Raw genomic sequence first — 21,017 nt, forward strand, 5'->3', positions numbered from 1 at the left:
CAATCTCACATGCATCTTTGTTTTCTGAGCATCAATCCCCAAGATTTGACACAATGCATTAACATAATAATTCTCAAATGAGATTAATTCAAATGATTCCTTCTTTGACCCCAACAAATAATTCTTCCCACTTTGGTACATTTTCTTCTTGTACCTTGGGATCTCATCTCTTCTCAAAACCAACTTCTTCCGGTTGTATTCATCTTCAAACTTTGTCAGATTTATCTCCTTCAAAGCATCTTTGTTTAAATCAAAACAAGATATAATAGCCTCTTCGCTAATGTCCACCATAATCTTTCCCTCTACAATCCTGATTGTCATGGACTCGGGGAGGTAGTTTCTAGACATAAATTTGATTATCTCTAGTTCCACAAAAAATATTTAGCACTACTAGTTTCCCTAGGTCTAGAGTCCAAGGGTTTGATACATGTATATACTTATCTCTATTACCATATAAGAAAGAAAGGATATCCCACCCCCTATCATAATTGTGAGAATCTCCACATTTTCTACAATTATCAGTGAAAACCTTCTTCAAGGAGTCTTGCATGGTGGACCCTTTAAAAATTTACAGCAAGTCCTAGTGTAGACTCCTACCCTCCTTTTTCTTCTTTTCTATCTCAATCAATTATTCCTCAACCTATTGGCTCAAGGTTTCAACATTTATTTCCATTGCAAATGGGGTTTGAACAGGTGGTGGATTCACAGTAGGCTTTGAGGCAGACACCTTCTTCTTCTTTGGCTTTGAGCTCTCACCCTATTGAGGGGTTTGTTCAACAGTTGGCTCATTGGTGGCTTGGGTAGCAGGTGGAATTTGGGCGATTGGTATGGCCTCTATGATTTTTCATTGTTGTGGACTTCTTACACTTAGGTTTGGAGCTTTCTCCTTATTGGGGAGTCTTCTCAATATTTGGGTTTGTGGTGCTCTTTCTCTTGGGGGCCATTTCTACTATCTAGGGCTAGGGATTCTTTTCTAATTGACAAATTGAAAAACCCTACAACTAATTTACAGAGTTCATAGACTGAACCAGAGAACAATTCGGTTACAATTCTACTTGTTATTTGAAAGCACTTTCACATGGTTTTGTCACTATTAATTCCCTTCTTCACTTGGAAACTCTTCTCACTTGATATCTTGAATGTGTGGTGAGCAAATGAATTGAAAAAATCTGGTTTTATTTCACACAAACAACATTAAACTCTGTCGCCATTATTTCACTTCATGCAAATGCTACGGGTTAGTAGCCTCAAAATTTGAACTTCACCCTTGATTTTGAGACAAACAACTAAGATCAAGGTTTGACCTTGTTGGCATTTGCATGAAGATTGCATTAATGAAATGTTATGTTGTCATTGATGTCAATTAACCAGTAATGATACTATTATAATATTGTTTTGTAACTGGTAGGAAGAGCTAGTGAAGAGAACTGTAACTAGTAGGTAGCTTTGTGGAGTGAACTGGTATTGCTAAGTATTGGAGAGTTGAACCGGTAAACTCTACCTTTTGATTTGATAAACCCTAATCGATTAAGTTTGGTAAATTGGTTGTATTGGTTTATGATTTGATGATAAGCAGTAATGATTATGACACGTATGCATATTGTATGAAGAGAGTTTCAGAGTGTTTTTGGCACGTTGAGATAGCGGTTTTTATCTAGGGAATGAGCAAGTATATCACATGTAATGCAAAGCGTGTGCTGAAATACTGAGTTCCATGAAGCGATGATCAAGGAGTAGTCGAGGTTTTCTCGATTGATGTGCAGAGATTGTTATGTAATCCAACGGTCATACTTGAACCAACTTGTTTGTAATATCTATAAGAGAATTAGGTTTTTGTTGTGTTACCGACCTAGTGATTTGTTTATAAGCTCAATGAGTTATTTTGTTTCAGAGTTGGCAAAGTTTCAATTGAGTATGTGGTTGCCGAACCGGATGATGTATCTGCAGTTTGTGTAAAGGAAAATAGGAGCATGAAAAGGGTCTGAACAAGCAAGTGTAGTGCTATTCAGTCATATCAACAAACCCCTGTTGTTTTCTAACAATTACAATAGTTGAAATCCCCTAACCGGGTAAGCTCTAACAAGCTTAGTGTTATTCAAATCTTCTAACCGGGTGGTCCATTAGCTTGGATTTCAAATCCTCTACCGAGGTTACTCCTCATAAGGTATTGCATCTAACAAGACATTATAGTCAATCCCTTAACCGAGTGGTCCCTAACAGGACTTTTCGTAAAAGCTTTAACATGCTTGGCTCCTAACAGGGCGAACTTCAGAAGAGTTCAGATAGTTAACTTGTGAGTTTCATCTCACCATGGTTTTTCCCATTTGAGTTTCCATGTAAAAAATATTGTGTCAAGTGGTGAATATTTTTATGGTTATATTTACTATGGTTGATTTGCTTAACAACTTAATCCACTTTGATAGGTCATGATAACCAATAACAATATGAAATGAGGTTTTACTTATGTCAGTAAAATTATTTGGATGTTTGTGATTTTCAAGTTGTTTACTGTTAATCTGTTGTAACAGTCAATCAATTAAACTTGACAATGATATTTGCATTTATAGTTCAGTGGTTTAACTTGTCAGTTTAGAGTTTGCTTTGAGAGCTTGTTTCTAAGATTGGTGGAAGTTATTATCAGTTTTTCTATCTATGGATTCACCCCCCCTCTCAATAGCTAATTGAATCCTTATTCTTTCATCATACCATCAGACCTTTATTGACCTACTAAGGTGGTGCCTTTTCATCCTCATCACATTCCCTTTTTCTTTCTTTTGTTTCATCTGGCTACCCCTCACCACCTCTTTTCTTCTTATTTTACCACTGTGGGGTAGAGGGGTACACTTGTCTCTTTATTATCCCTCCCTGCTAGCCCTCATTACAATTTCTTTTTAGTTACAACTCTACGGGATAGAGGGGAAAAACCCTTTTTAACTTTAGATTTGCATTCTACTTCATCCCCTCCATCCCGCGGTGTCATATCCTCTTTAACTTCTATCCGAAGGGGTCGCAGGGAAGGTGCTTCCTCTACCACTTTTCTCTTTCCCCTCCATCCTACAACATACTTTAGACCTTGATTTTAATCATGCGGGGATGAGGGGATTCCATTCTTTCAACATAAAACAACCCTTCCTCATCATATTGCAGTGCTTTTTGATCTTCAATCTTAACTGCTCGAGGTAGAGGGAAATGGATTGTATAACATGAACTAATATCTCCCTCTATCCCATGACGTTTCTTAGACTCCAATATTAACTGTGAGGGGACAAGGGGAAACTATCTTCACAACATGAAATGACCTTTCCCCACCATCCCGCGATGTTTTACCTTCTTCAGTTTGAACTATGCAGGGATGAGGGAAACACTACATTTATAACACCAAAGACTTGCTCACTATCCCTCGCGATTATCCCCATTGCTTTTACTTCCTTATGGGGTGGAGAGATAACTCTAAAATGCAACCTCCATACGCCTCCCCTCCTCCCTGTGGCATCTTTTGGGTCTTGAAAAATACTGCGTGCAGGTGTGGGGAACATTACTTAAGTAAACAATTAGGCATGTGGCTGCTTAAGTCAAGACTTAAGGGTCGAGGGGCATGAGGAAGTAGTTGCTAGGATATTTTTTAACTTAGGATAGACTTAGATGACATCAGGACAATGTTTAACCGATAAATATATTCAATCTCTAACACAAGGGGCTGGTTAACGAATGATTAAAGATACACAAAGTTATGACTAAGGACCCCACCAACCGGTTTAATCGATCAACACAAAATTAGAAGAAGGATAGGACTATTCTTAGGGTAAACATTTTCACTTAGGACTTAAGGCAAAATTTGGACAAACCCTAACCTTACAAGGGAGACAAAGAGAGTCATTTTAATAGAACCTAACAAATTTTGACAATCCTAACACTCCTAGTAGTAGAAATATCTATTATAAATAATCTAAATTTTCACATAAGGTTTTTAGAGATACTAGTCGATTCTTTTGTTTATGGTCATGACAATATATCCAGTAACTAATTTTAGGAAACTTGGGTTATATTGTATTCAACTCACATGACCTTGGTGTAATCATCATTTACTTTTTTAAGTACACTAGAGTTGGTATTAAATAGGCACCTATGAGATTTTGAGGCTTCAAGATAATCAAAACTATATGGTAGAGAAAAAATATAGCTTCATGACCCTACTGCCATAGTAAATGAATTTCTCTAATTGACTTGTGAAAAGTATTTTAGAGGATTTGGAATACCAATTGCAGACACCCACTCTCATTTTTCATATCCTTTCTAACCCCCAATACCTAATTGTATTACATTAATTCAATTACCCACACTTGGGCACTAATATTGAAGCAATATACACTAGGGCTTCACTTAGTGAACCTGGGTTATAGCACGTGCATTCATGGCATACTAAATAATCCTCATATTTTCAAAAAACATTTCCCTAAACTCCTTTTTTGTCACCCCCTCCAAATACACAACCCAAATTAAAAGATCCCCTATTTCACCAGATATTGTATTTTTCATACTCAAAATTAAAAACCCCCCTATTTTCACCTATAGGCAATATATTGCACCCTAATTTTTGGGATATTAAACCCCCCAATATGAATGCACATGATATAACATTGCTTAGCCAGTGAAGCCCTCGTGGCAATATATTAGGTCACATTTTAGTTATTTAAAAATATCCAATATTTATGCATGTGATATGATATTTATTTAAAATTAAATCCCTTGGGGATGTCATGGACCTCTTCAAGATCTTCACTTTTTAAGAAAAATGAACTCAATTGACTTGTCCAATCCAAAGTTATGGTTGCCACAATTAGGCTCCACATATTAGAAATGCAAGGGTATCTAGAATGAATAAGGGAGTTGTGAGAAGGAATTGCACATGTTGAGCAAGAAATTCACTAGCCTATGACATGTCACCATACAAGTTGTAAAAGTAAAAAATTCAACACCAATACTTGGGTGCATTTCAAAGGTTGCAAATGCATTTGATGATGACTTTACATCTCCCATTTTTAGGTGACCCAACTTTTGGAGGCCATAAATCTTGATTCGAGACTCCAATTGATGAACCATTTGAATCACCAAAAATATTGTGAAGTGTTCTATTAAGTTGTAACTAGCTATGCCAATTACGACCACTTTTGAGCCTTAAAAATGCCTCTAAGGCCTTCAAACTGGACTTTGAAACTTTCAAAAATGAAAAATTTAATATCTTCAAATCCAAACATGATCTTGCAATCAAAATTTACTGGCATGCTTATTTAGCTAATACAAAGCTTTGGAGAAATTTTTTAACCAATTTATGCTCAAATGGAAGCTTACTATAAATAATGACCTTATGTAATTGCAAGGCCGAGACACCATTTTCTTAGCATTGTGTTGAGTAGTCATGGAGATTAGAAGCCATAAGATATTACTAGAGCCCCTTTCATCTCACATCCTAACAACTGCAACTCATCCTTTGATCTTAGATAGACTATTAATTTGGATCTCAAAAAGATATTTGGGATAGGTTAAAGGCTTTCAACACCTAAGTGGAGCGATAATGCAGGAATAATATATACCTTTGGCCACTTCTCTTCCAACCTAGAAAATGTGGAGAGGAATGTTAAAAAATTCCCAACCTCGAGAACATGTATTAGCCAATTCAAGTTTCATACACTCTATTATATTCATCCACCTCCGATCACTCTAAGGAGAATATGAAAGCTTATGATGTAGAAAATTATCCTTCACAAATTAGGCATGATATGCTCTAAATACCATGTTGGTTTTTAGAGGACAAAACAATAAAAATATAACTTGTTATTTCACTATATTTGCCTTTAACACAAATTACATATTTGTAGGATATTTATATTCTATATAACTGGGAACAACTCTAAATATATGAGTTTTTTTAACAACTCAAACAAACACACACTTGTACAACAAAATAATATACATATGACTAACAAACTTAACAAATAATTTAATATTCCTAACACCCATGTGAATAGTTGAGTGTCCTTCCCCTGTTGTCTTTGCCTCTAAGAGTGAATTTATTTAAAACATATACCCTTCATCACTATTCAAAAGAATTGTATTCGTATCATCATTCTCAAATTTCTCATTAATACTAGCTAATTGATTTAGTAGAGAGTGAAACTTACTTATATGATCTACCATTTTTGTGTTAGGGTTTCAAGCAGATCTGAAGCAAATATGAACTAACAATTATATGCAGATTTAAATACAAAAGATAAAGAAATAAAACAGGACACAGATAACACAGAGATTTAACGTGGTTCACCCAGAATGGGTTACGTCCACCATACACAGTCGTCCAATCTTTCTTATTATCCAGCAAAAACAGTACATCAACCTTACAATGCCTTAAGCATCCCAACCGCTTATAACATGAGTTTTTAGGGCAACAAACAAAGTCGACCTTTTTAGGGTTTTATTACAATGTCGGTTTTCATCAACAAAAAACGGCAAAATTTTTTTTCTCGGGGGCTCCTGCCCCCAAACCCCCGCTTTTCTCGAGGGCTGCCAGGTCGGGCCCCGGGCCAATACTTTGCTGATCAGTTGCCACATTTCAACAATCTCCCACTTGGAGACTGATCAGGCTCCACATCAAACAATCTCCCACTTGGAGACATACTACACAACACCACTGTACATGCAACACCCACTGGATAAAACACTAGGACTCGACTGGTATAAATTCCACAATTATCAATCAAGAAGACCAACAGAAACTGATGAAGAAATCAGCTTCTCCTGTGGAACTGCCTTCGTGAACATATCGACAGGATTCTCACTTGTGTGAATCTTCTCAAGCCGTAACTGACCCTCCTCCAAAACAGTCCGGATGAAGTGGTACCTGAGCTGAATGTGCTTTGTCCTTGAATGAAAAGCAGAGTTCTTCGCAAGATGAATGGCACTCTGGCTATTAGTATACAATGGGCTATCCTCTTGTGTCTGACCCAATTCCTCCAGAAAACATTGCAACCAAATCATCTCCTTGCTGGCTTCTGTAGCAGCAACATACTCAGCTTCAGTGGTTGAAAGTGCAACAACCTTTTGTAGCCTAGAAACCCAACTGACTACAGTTCCCCCTATAGTAAAAACATACCCTATAGTACTCCTCCATGAATCAATATCACCCGCCAGATTAGAGTCAACAAATCCACTTAGAGCAGCATTAGATCCTTTGAAACATAATGCCTTCGTAGTAGTTCCTTTCAAATACCAAAGTATCCATTTCATAGCATTCCAATGTTCCATACTCGGATTACTCATAAACCTACTCACAACTCCCACTGCATGTGCAATATCTAGCTTTGTGCATACCATTGCATACATCAGACTGCCAACACCTGATGAATACGGGATGTTAGACATTTTATTAACCTCTTCCTGTGCCTTTGGGCACATCTCCTTAGTCAATTTGAAATGACTAGCCAAAGGTGTACTAACTGCTTTTGCATCCTGCATGTTAAATCTTTTCAATACCTTCTTTATATACTCACTTTGGGACAAATTCAAGGTTCTATTTTTCCTGTCTCATGTAATCCTCATACTGAGAATTTGCTTAGCTGCACCCAAATCCTTCATAGCAAATGACCTGGCTAATTTTTGTTTAAGATCATTTATATGTTGCATGTTAGACCCAACAACAAGCATGTCACAACATAAAGCAACAGGATAATATAACTGCCATTATCAAATCTCTTAAAATATACACGATGATCAGAATGACATCTATGATAACCGTGTTCAGCCATGAAACTATCAAATTTTAAATACCATTGTCGAGGTGCTTGCTTTAGGCCATACAGACTTTTCTTCAACCTGCACACCAAGTTCTCCTTACCTTTGACCTCATATCCCTGTGGTTACAACATGTAAATTTCCTCCTCCAAATCTCCATGGAGAAAAACTATTTTGACATCTAATTGTTCAAGATTTAAATCATCTACAGCCACAAGACTAAGTATAGTTCTAATTGAAGTCATTTTTACAACTAGAGAAAATATTTCATCATAATCTATACCCTTTTTCTATGCAAAACCTTTTACCACAAGTCTGGCCTTAAATCTTTTCTGGCCTCCTTCCTCCTCCTTCAGTCGAGGCAAGGCTCTTTTTTTTGCAGGTAAAGGGACTGAGTCCCAAGTCTTATTTTTCATCAAGGAGTCCATCTCCTCTTTCATGCCTAGTGCCCACTGTTGTTTGGGATCCACCTACATTGCTTCTTCATATTCTTCTGGTTCACCAGAATCCGTTAATAAAATAGAATACAAAGAAGGAGAAAATCTTTCATGGGGTCTACTTGTCCTCGTAGAACGTCTAACACTTGCAGGAGTTTGTGGGACAATCTGTTGTTGCTGAGCATTAGGTACCTGTGGCATTTCATTTTTCAGGAATCTCATCCAACACCACATATTCTTGTTTGTCCTGTTCATGCTTCTTTTCCTGCATCTGTTCTTTATACATAACCTTCTCATTTAATATAACATCTCTACTTCTAATTATTTTCTTATTTTGAAAATCCCATAACCGATAGCCATATTCATCTATCACATATCCAATGAAGGTACATTTTTGAGATTTAGCATCAAACTTGGTTCTGTTTGCTTTATCAACATGGACAAAAGTTTCGCAACCAAAATTTTTTAGAAAAGAATAATTTACCTTTTTACCAATCCATGCCTCCTCTGGAATACCATCATCCAAAGGGGTTGAAGGTCCTCTATTTATCAAATAGACAGCAGTATGTACAACATCTGCCCAAAAATGTAAGGGCATTCCAGCATGCAATCTCATGCTCCTCGCGCGTTCCATGATAGTCTTATTCATTCTCTCTGACACACCATTTTCCTATGGAGTTCCTGGAATTGTCTTCTGCTTTCTAATCCCATTTAAGGAGCAGTAATCTTCAAATGCTTTGCTGCAATACTCACCTCCATTATCCGATCTGAGACACTTCAACTTTTTTCCTGTCTCATTCTCAACCAAAGCTTTCCATTTCTTAAAAGTTTCAAAAACATCTTATTTTTGTTTTAGGAAATATACCCATGTTTTTCTGGTTGAGTCATCAATAAAAATAACATAATAACAAGAGCCACCAAGAGATGGTACTTGAGCCGGTCCCCATACATCTGAATGTACAAGCTCTAACTTCTCACTCTTCTTCTCTTTCCCAACCTTGAGAAACCTGACTCTTTTTTGTTTACCATTAACACAGTTTTCACAGAACTCTAAATAAATCTTCTTTAGTCCTGACAATAGATTTTAGGAGTGAAGGGTTTTCATCCCTTTCTCACTCATGTGCCCAAGCCTATGGTGCCACATTATCGAATCTGTTCTTGCAACATTTATTGTTGTTGTCCCTGTAGTAACTTTATCTGTAGCAGCTAAGGTAGAGTAAGTGTTACCAGTACACAAATATAATGTGCCTACCTTCGCACCTTTAGCTACTACTAATGATCCTTTAGTGACCTTCCACATACTGTCTGAGAAGGTAACTATGCAACCTTCACTACCTAGTTGACCTGCAGAAATTAAATTTCTTCTTAAATTAGGAACATGTCTTACCTCTTGCAGAAACCAGTCATTACCATTCTGCAACTTGATCTTTATCTTTCCTTTTCCAACAATTTGAAAGGGCTCATCATCACCCAAATATACCTGTCCAAATTCACCTTGAACATAATCTAGAAAATATTTTCTATAGGGTGTAGCATGAAATGAAGCCCCAAAATCTATTACCCAGGAATCATTAACATTATCCAAACATAAGATTAAAGCATCTTGTAAAGTATTACTTGCAATATTAGCTTCCTTACTGTCATTTTCATTTCAGTCACCACATTTCAACATTTTTGTACCTTTATCCATCTTCGATCCATATAATCTCTGCTTTGATGTTATCTTGTTACTTCTTTCTTCAGATCCAAAAATCTTGTTTAATGATTCTCAAATCTCTTTTACAAACTTTGTGAAATCTGTTTGGTGTAAGAACGCTTTTGCAAAGACAAGGCCAATAGTCCCCAATTCATTTTTTATTTTTGATAGTACACTTAGCAAGTTCATTTGCATCAGTTGGAGATACTAAGCTAGTTCTAACAACATCCCAAATATATTTTTTATCAAGTGTAACTGCATCTATATTATCCACATACAAAGTCACGATCTTTAGATTTCTCAATAAAACTCAATTTATCCATGAATACCTATTTAATTAAAAGAAAATCAAAGGTGCCAAACTCCACCAATAATGCATCTTGATTATAACACACATTGATATTATTCAGATACTATTATGTGGACAAAAACCAATGAATAATACTAACTTTATTCTTCTAGTAGAGGTTGTTAGAGATACAATTGAATTCCATGGACAAGTTGGAAGAAAGGTTCTATAATTTGTTAAGCCAATTACCTATTCATAAGGAACTATGTGGACTATGGAAAGAAAAGTCTACAAGCAATATGCCTTATGTTTGCTTTGATTAGTAATCATGAAATGTCTCAACCAATCATAAACTATTTTCTAGTGGCTTCTCTCATAGACAAGGAGATCTTATGCATGCATGGAGACCTATCACAAATAAGAGACATGCCCTATATTGCTAAGCATTTTTAATCCCTTCCAAATAATATAGCATAGAAATATTTGCAAGGAATACCCTTACACCAAATACAATGAAAATATTATGCTCTCACGTCCTTAGCAGATGAAATCATATAACTCAAAGTTCTTGGGCTCACACACTTTACATGCACTCACTTTTTTTAGTTCTTTTTTTTATCTTTTATTTTGATCAAAAGCGATCAAACACATATGGAAAAGAAAATATTAATTCTAGACTATACTCTCAGAAGCCTTTTCTTAAATTTTGGATAACCTTTATGGTGGTACTAGTGTCTTAATGATTGTGGTATTTTCTTTCACTTGGGAGGTCAATCCAAGAGGCTTTTGGAAAGAATTGCAACAAAAAGACACAAATAAAGAGAAAAATGTCATATATCTTGAATGGATAATGTATGCAAAACATCTATATGAGAGACTGTAAGATAAAGACAACTCTCTGATATTTAATTCAAGAGCTAAACTCTTCTTTTCAAAAAACATTAAAGAATGAACAAAGAAGCCTGTGATAGGTAAATCTTGAGAAAAAGATGGTCTACAGGAAGAATACTTAAAATAGGGCTTGGAGGTCCTCATGCATCACATTAAAAGAATATTCAATGGGTTCAATCAAAATAGGACAAATTGGATGACTAATGTTGTCGCCCCCTTGCTCAAAAGTGGTGACGTCAACAACCCTTCAAATTACTGCACTATACTGATCAATCCTCTTTTTGGCAAACTTTTTGGGAGCATGATAAAAAGATGGATTAGTGTTTGGGCTGAAAAATATGGAAAGAGAGTGAAAGGGGAAGCAGGCTTTAGGCCAAAGCATTCTACCATTGACCATGTCATTGCACTTAAACAATTGATTGAGAAGGTTTGAGATAAACAGGGAGGGGAGGTCTTTTGTTGCTTTGTTGACCTTAATAAAGATTTTGATACGGTACCTAGAAGAAAATTATGGAGTAGAATGGAAGATTTAGAAATTTCAAAACAATAAAGGGTTGTTGTCCATGGGTTGTATGACTAAGTCTAGACCAAAATTTGAACCAAACGGGGATTTTTAGAATGTTTTGGAAGTGACATTTGGGTCAAGCAGGGATGCCCATTATCCCATGCTTTATTTGGGTTATATATTGACAAATTAGAGGAATGGAGAGCCAAGGTTGGGGGTGGGGGGGTTTACTTGACCAATTATGTTATAAAATTGCTTGTTTATGTTGATGATCTTATTTTAATGACAAAAACAACACAAGATTTGAGGGAACACTTAAAAGCTCTAGAGCTATTTTGTCAAGAGGTAGGGATGTAGGCGAACACTAGCAAAGCCAAGGTCATGATCTTTACCTTGAAGTGAAAGAAGGCTCATAGGGAATCTATTTTTGAAGGTAGCCCCTTACAAGTGGTTAATGAATATAAGTACCTTGGCCTTGATTTCCACAAAAAACTTAGTTGGGAAACATGTAGAGCAAAATGGATACAAGGGGGATGGAAATATTTATACTCATTGCAAAATAGATGCAAAAGAGCTAAGATATGGGAGTAGAAGACTAAGAAAACTCTTTTTGGGCTTCTAGTGGTTCCCATGGTACGATATGGATGTGAAGTATGGGGTAGTAACACTTCAACAAGTAAGTGGATGCAGATAGAGAGATGACAAAAATATTTAATCACGAATAGCCTCAAGATTAAATCAACTATTCCATATGAGATTGTCTTGGCGGAAGTCGGGGCTCTCCCCATTGAGGCATCGACTATGTTCCATTTGTTAAGTTATCTAAGAAGATTAGAGAACATGGAGACTTGTCACTTGCCAAAAATGGCAGCTGAAGAGAAATTAGATAGAAGAAGATCATGTGGATGAAACAAAACATCAAATGGATGAATAAGTGGGGTATTAGCATAAGTGAATACCCAAATAACAATAAGAAAATATTAAAGTATGTACAAGGAAAATTCAAAGAAGGCATGTGGAAAGAGCCACGTGGGAGGAAAAAGGAATACTATATCAAACATTTGAATCATACATATGGCCATACACAAAAAACCTACATAGGAATGGAAATAAAAAATGTTAATTGCTCAAATAAGAACTAGTTTGTACCAACTTAGATGTGAAACTGGAAGATGGATGCTACCTAAAGGGGAGTGGGCAGACAAAAGGTGTAGTTAGTGCACTCAAGAAGTGGTGGAGATAGAATGACATTACATCATGGAATGTTTAGCTTGCAAGGACATCCAGATCAATTATATTGAGACACTAAAAGTGAACAACTTAATTAATTTGTTTAAAGAAGAAAATATATAAGAGTTGCATATTTCTTGGTCAAGATACACAATAGAAGATCCAAGATGTAGAAGGAAAAGGAGATTTAGGTGTGCTGTTTTGGGTTGTGCATGCTTTTATTTTGCTGGCTACTCTTGGGTCCCATAAGCTTCTTGGCCTCGTGGATGTGATAAAAAACATTCATTCATTTCATTAAAATCGTAATAGTTGCTTAAGGTTAAAATGAGCACTAACAAACTAGTGCAGGGTACCTAACACTCCAAGCATGAAATTTTTGTTTTCTTTCAAGTTTTGTGTGTCGTCTTTGTGATTTAATAATGGAAAAACCATTTTGGACTCAGTAGAGCCATGGTTGAGTTGTCCAAGTTTTGGTTTGAGTCATTTGTGTTCAGGATGCTATCAGTCTGAGAAGTGAGATGCTTAGGTAGTTCACAGGAGAAGTACTCCAGATGAATGTATTCATGTAATAGGGTCAATTGTGTTGTTTTTAGGTCTTCTAGGGTGTTTGAGGACCTTTAGGAGTCTTGAAAAGCATGAGAATGTAAAGTTGCATCTTAGGAGTAAAAAGATGTAAAAGTTGCTGAGCAACATTTCATAATTTTTTGCAACAAAAGTTACATTTTTGGTTGAAGGCATTGAAAAGTTGGTTGAACCAACTGAACCAAGAGGATAAAAGCCAAAATTCACTTCATTGCATGGGTTGAAGGATTGGAAATGCAAGAACAAGTTTTTGGATTTTGAAACAAACTTGCCTTTCATTGTTTTGACAGTTTTCTCTTGTTATCATTGCTTGGTACGGTCCAGTACGAACCAAAAATGGCTCTAACCTAAGCATTCTTTGATGGCACCTGTTGAAATCAATAGGAATGATAGGTTAGGGTTTGTATACAGTTTTAGGATAGGATTTGTGGTTTTGTAGGTCCTTGAGGAGGAGATACAATGAAGCCCTCGGCTCACTGCTGGGAGTAGGTGAGTTAGGATAGCAAAAAAATGTGTTTTAAGAGCACATGGGGATTGGTGCAAGACCAAGTGTCATATGGATGAAAATCCATTTGAGTTCCCTTGAAGAATCCTAAGTTTTTGGGAGCAGGTGTTATGATTGGTGAAGATTTCAGACCCATCTTTCTAGGTCACCTGGTGAGGCCTAAACCCTCAAAAATAGTGTAGTGTTGGAAAACCTGCTTGTACGGATAACCCAGATGCAAATTTTCAGTATTGTTTGTAACTTTCAAAAGGGTACTCGAATCCATAATTTATTTATAGCCTTGTTTGAAAATTTTGAAAACTAAGACCCTAAAACCGCCAAGGGAGGGCTAATTCAATTAGGCCTATTTGAGCCCGGTAGAGACCTAGAAAGGTTAGAAAGCCAAAGTGATGGGTTTGGTGATCTTAAAAGCCTCAAACTACTTTAAAGACACTTGGTAGATGCATCTTGAGTACATTGGGAGTGGTTGGGTGTTGTGATCCTTGCAGGAGTGGTTGGAGCTTTGGAGAGGTGTGTGTGTGATTGAGGTGACAACCTCAAGAGGTGGAGTTGATTGTCCAAAACCAGTGGCTATACCTAGGAGGAAAGCCACAGAGGTTCAGACCTTGGAGGTCTCATTAGCATAACCCCTACTAGTTCTCATTGAAAGGGCTTGTGTAGTTGAAGGGTTGAGTAAGACAAGTCACTCAAGAAGGTGTATTTGATCAAGCTCCAAGACTCTCTGCACCACAAACTTTCCAATAGTTTCATCAAATTTGTAACAATTGATTAAGATAAAAATCAAGGGTTTTTCATTAAAAAATTCATTGGCAAAGTCAATCAAATTGTAGATGAGTTTGTTGATTTTCTAGTCAAAAGTAGTAGAATTCTTTAACTAAATCATGACATTTTTAATCTAAAAATTATAGGTGCTAGAAAATAAGCAAAATTGTTGCCTTTTCTTTTTTACTTAAATAGGAGAAAAATGATTTTTTTACAATCATGTGATTAGAGCAAACACAATAGCTCCAAGTTTTAGGATTTACAAAAGTTATATGTGGAATTTCAACATGCTTTCAATCTTACAAAAATTATGATTTTCATGAGTTTGAAGACATTTTTTTAATTACTGACTAAGGCACTAGATATCATTGTAGGTATTTGTATTTATAAAATCTACATTCAAATTTTACTTTAGTATCCAAAATAAACTAGAGGGATTTTCAACTATATTTCTAAGAGCAAATGTGTTGGTGTAAATTATGTCTCATATTACACTTTACTTAAGTTGACTTAGTGTAATGGATCTCATAGTAGTTTGGATATGAGACACTTAGGGAAGTGTGCACATAGGGATGATGTATGTAGGGAAAATTCCACCTTTTGTAGTCTTACCTTGTTACATTCCACCTTTGGTGGGTGATCCACCTCTTGTGGAATATTTTATTATTTATCCTACCTACCTTACCTACCCTTGTTTCTCATTGAGCCACATGTCATGATTGTGTGCTCATATATCCATATGGCCTTGCCTTTATAAGAAGACTCATCTACATTGTATGCAATTTTGAATGATCCAGTTGATTAGCATTTTGCATCTTGATTAGAATACAATTTATTCTTATCAAATCTATTGTCTCTCTTTTGTGCCTCTAAATCTTTGATATTTTCAACAAATTCTTACATGGTATTAGATTCGTTGGGGCTTCATTGAGTAGTCTTTTTGGAGAGCTTTTGGAGCATTCAATTCTTGGATCTAGGGAGCTGCACATTTTGGGGGCGTCCTATGGTGATTTCACCCCTCACTGTTGCATTCGGGAAGCCATTTCCATGAATTTTGAGTATAAATTCACCTATATTTGGTGAAAATTGCATTTTAAGGCTTTGGAGAATTTTTTTTACCCTATTTGGGTAGTACAGTACGATTTCGTAAATATTTTATTGTGAATTTATTTTGTAATTCGCAGTTCTTATATTGTTAATACTATAAAAAGCATTTATATTATTAAAAAAAAAAAATTATGGGGAGGTTGACCCCCAACACTATATTGTCATTATAATATTTTGCAGGGATTTTTCGGTGGCTTATCGTACCGCCACTGTCGGCCACATATTCTTCCCTACGGTCTCTGCTCTTTTCGACGCTTGTTCGTGTAGGCTTCCTTTCCTAGCCGGGACCTACAACATACCCCGCTTTCCTCTGCTCCTCCTGGCAGGCTCTAGACGACCCTCTCCACTACCTGACAAGCTCTTCTGTGTTGCCCCTCCAATCTGCCACTACTGCTCCGGACACCGTTATCCCCTACAACCACCGCCCCTGGCTTTTATTCCTCCTTCCCAGACACCTCAGCGCCACCCGATAGTCCGACCTTGGTCCCACACCTCCACGTGACAACAGGATATTTGCTACCTAGAAGGACACGTGTTTCTCTACCATTGAGTCATACTACCACGAGGATCGTCTAGTCAACATACAAATTGGCCCAGTCACCGGCCACCCAACATTCCATGTGGCAGGCACGTCTGTGACATGTCGTTGCACATTCATCAATACAACCAGCCACGTCATCTGCTGACTCACATGCCATGTAACTATCGGTACCACCACATCATTCAACATGTTAGTTATGTGTGACACGTGGCATACTATCATTGGGCCATGTCATCGTCTGTACTGTACGGATAGTCTATGCAGGCATGGAGGTGAAGTTTTTGCGATGGCTAGACAGTTGTCAAATTTAACCTAGTGAAATGTTGATGTCAACCTATGTCAACATATTTGAGAAAATTTTGCACCCCCTCTCTAATGGGCTTTTCAGTTTTGCAGTCCAACTTTGGAGGCCCATAACTTGCTCATTTTAGCTCCTTTTTTCATGCAATTTTTTTTATTTGGGCTAATTTTTCATGCTCTTCGTAGTGGTCGTAGATTTTTCTGATTTTTATGGACAAATTTTTCACAATTTTTAGTTTTTCATGATTGTACTTGTCCAATCCTCAATTTTGCAACTTCAGAGGCTTCGTTCCAGCTCATACGACCTCCTTTTCAAGTGTCTTTTTTTTTAAAGTGCATGATTTTTTGTCTACTTTCATGTGGTGTTATCATATTTTTACCATTGTGAGTACAAATTGTACTTTCAGTATTTGGTCATTTTTTGTCTAATTGGTACTTTTATTTTGCTTGGATCTTAGTTTAGATCTCTTGTAGTATTTGTTGAAGTCTCTTATAGCCTATTTAAGGTAGTTGTAAATTTGAAATCAAAAGTCCACCTTGCCTTGTTTTGCAAGTGGCCCATTGTACATGCACTAATATAAAGTGTCAAATCATCATTTTTTAATTTTTTTTGTTTGGGGGGTGGTTCTTTGATTGAGTGAATTTTGAGGGGCGTCTTGTGTGATTGTGCCTCTCTTTTCTTAGTTCTCTTTCATTTTGTTGCTATGGGTTCTCCTAAATTTCCACTTTTAACTCCACATAACTATGCTTCATGGAATATTGATGTATGGAGTAGGCTAATGGAAAAGAGATTAACTCATTATATTGGTGGAACTATAATTGCACCAATTGATCCTAATGTTCACATGGAATGTCTTACTAAAAACATTATGGCTATTGGAATATCGAGGAAATACATATCAAAAGATCTCATATTTCACATTGACAAGTGTACAACAGTTAAGGATGTATGGGATGTCTTGGGAAAATTGTATGATCAAATTGATGAGATTAGAGGCTATCAACTTGATAATGATCTCACCATGTTGGATCCCAAGAACTTTGATACAATCCAAGATTATGTTACCAAGGCAAATGAGCTAAGAGCGCAGGTGAAGGATTGTGGCATTGATAAAAAGGATGCACAATTGGTCTACAACCTTTTGGGAAAGCTTCTATCAGAATATGCAGTATTTGTTTCTAGCTTCCAAACCCATCACTTGACAGTGGGTAGTTCATTCACTATGCCCACATTTGATGCATTCATAGAAATGTTGATGCTAGAGCAATGTAAGTTGATGAGCATGGGGATTCTCAAGTCTTCAAAGTCCAAGGCTTTGGTGGCTAATCAAGAGAATCAAGGAAAGGATTCTAACAAGAAGCGGAAGTAGTTCAAGCCTAAGATACAAAAAGATAGAGCACAATCTTCCTCTCCACAACAAAAGGATTCTACATCTTCACCTAAGAGGAAAATATATAAAGATAATCTTTCTTGTTCATATTGCAAGAAAAGTGGTCATGATGAGCATCCTTGCCACACTAAGAAAATTGATGAGTTGACCAACATCCTCAAGAAGAAGAACATTGATTTACCATCCACTTATAAGAAGGATTCATCTCCTTCCCCTTCCTCGCAGTCAAAAGGAAAGGGACAAGCTCTTTGTTCTACCACAAGTCATGATTTAGGGAGATGGCTTCTAGATTCAGGAGCTTCTCATCATATGGCATCTTCCCAGTCAATGTTCTCTTCATTTGAGCCTTGTAGCATGCCATTGATTTTGATGGGCAATCATACATATATAAATGTGATTGGGAAAGGATCTATTACCATTGGGGATAACTCCTTCAATGATGTGTTGTGTGTACCCCACTTGATAAACAATCTTCTTTCCTTCTATCAAATCACTCATGTGGTAACAAGGAAAATTGTGGAGTTCACACCTGATTCAGTTATCATTAGAGACTTGGAGACTAGAGATATTATTGCTAGAGGAGTGGTGGATCATGCATCTCGGTTGCATTCCTTTGTCAATTTGGTTCCTATTGATGAGGATGATTCTTCATATGTTGATCACACTTCTTATAATGCTTTAGATATTGAGGAGAATTTTGGGTACTTGAACTTGGGTATTCTCACATGTGAATCCATTCTTGAGCTTTGCATTTCATATCCTCCTATTGATATCACATCACCTATTGCACTTGATAATGCAGATGATGCGACAGTTTTGCCTTCTTGTGATTCAGTGCAACAGGATATTCCTTGTCTTCCAGCTTTAGCTCATTGGGATGACTACTTTGACAGACATTGCAGGTTTGTTTGTGGAGTCTTACATTGCAGATTTGGGAGATATCATTGATGACATTCATCTTCTCTTTGATGAAGATGATCCTTCTTCGATTGTTGCGAGGGAACACTCTGACCCTCTTCTTCATTCTCTACATGATCATTCTTTCGAGGTTGGCATGATTGTGGATTCTTATGTACAACACTTGGAGGAGGTCTCTTTATCCTTAGAGGAGACATGTGAGTCTTTGGATCATGTTCTACATTTATCTCCACTAGATCTTGGAGTGCCTTTTTCAGCAGTGTGGACTAGTACACCTGATTTGGAGGGGGTAGCTTTCAGCATCGATATGGGGACACTTGAGCAGTTTCCAAAGACTCCACACATCTTGACTTATTTTCCTACATCTTCCCTTCATGATTGGGGAGACTTCATGGATACACCTTTGGTTTTGTTTCTTCCTAAGGGGAGGAACGTTGTTCGACGATCGTGGAGCAGTTTCTTTATTCAATTTCGAGCTTCTACCATTGGTGTAGATTCCACATTGAGGGGGGGCTACTTGGTCTCTCTTCTTCTCTCTTAAGAGAGGGACTTTTTCCTCACATGGGGTTTTGTCCTTCTCATACTTCTTTGAGAGTTCTCTTGTATAATTTTCATCTCTCTTTTTTGGGGGAGTTTTTTTCCCATTGGGTTTTTCTCTTTTTCTCCATTTGTGAGAGACTGTATTGGTTTGTGTGCATTTGCATTTACCTAACATGACCTAGTAGCCGAGATCCATCTTGCATTGTTGACTTAAGTCTTCATTCCCCTAAGTTGCACTTAAGGGGAGGTGTTGGTGTAAATTATGTCTCATAATTACACTTTACTTAAGTTGACTTAGGGTAATGGTTTTCATAATAGTTTGGATATGAGACACTTAGAGAAGTGTGCACACAGGGATGATGTATGTAGGAGAAATTCCACCTTTTGTGGTCTTATCTTGTTGTTACATTCCACCTTAGGTGGGTGATCCACCTCTTGTGGAATATTTTATTATTTCTCCTACCTACCTTACCTACCCTTATTTCTCATTGAGCCACATGTCATGATTGTGTGCTCACATATCCATATGACCTTGCCTTTATAGCAGACTTGTCTACATTGTATGTAATTTTGAATGATCTAGTTGATCAATATTTTGCATCTTGACTATAATACAGTTTATTCTCATCAAATCTATTGTCTTTCTTTTGTGCTATTCATTGTGCCTCTAGATCTTGGCTATTTTCAACAAATTCTTACAAAATGGAGAGAAAGTAGAAATATGTTATTTCTAATGTTAAATCCTATGTTTTACTAAATGTGTATAGAGGGGAGAATGATTCTAAGTTTGCTAATAGACTAAAATATTTGACCAACATAAAAGAAAATGATTACTAAATTCAATGTGTTTGTTTTGAGGGTACTTTTTGCATACCAAGTTTTGGGCAAAAGAGAGTGCTCAAGAAAAAGTTGAAAAGCAAACAAAATGTAACTAATGTAGCCACTATTGTCCTGAATATTGGCAGGGATAAGAATTCACTAATGAAGTTCATGTATTTTAAGAAGCCTATTATTTTGATGACAACTTAAGATAAAACTCAACATGGATGGTTGCCCAAATAGCTATGGTGTTTATGGGCCTTGTGAATTATGCCTTTACAAGGGTCATAAGAGAACTTGTGTAATAACCCTTCTTGAGATATTCCTTATTTTAGGCCTACACACAATATTATTTACTAAAAAATGGTATTAGTATTTTTAGGTAACGAGAAAACATGATAATATTCAAAACCAATAAGATAACATCATTTGGATGAATATTTTATGACAACATTAACAATTAAATTAATGTGTGTGTATGTGTGTCTACACACACATGTACATATACATATACACATACACATACATACATAAATACATACACACATCTCACAACATAAACAAACTATAGTACAATCCTCAAACCCATCACATAGTGATTTTTTAAGAAAAACTTGCAAATAGCAATATTAGTGTGTGTCATCCTCAATATTGTTGAGAGTATGTAAGGGGAGTCATCCTCCTTGATCAAGTTCAAGAGCATGAAAGATTAGCCATCC

Source organism: Cryptomeria japonica, chromosome 1, assembly GCF_030272615.1.
Source record: "Cryptomeria japonica chromosome 1, Sugi_1.0, whole genome shotgun sequence".
Taxonomy (NCBI): domain Eukaryota; kingdom Viridiplantae; phylum Streptophyta; class Pinopsida; order Cupressales; family Cupressaceae; genus Cryptomeria; species Cryptomeria japonica.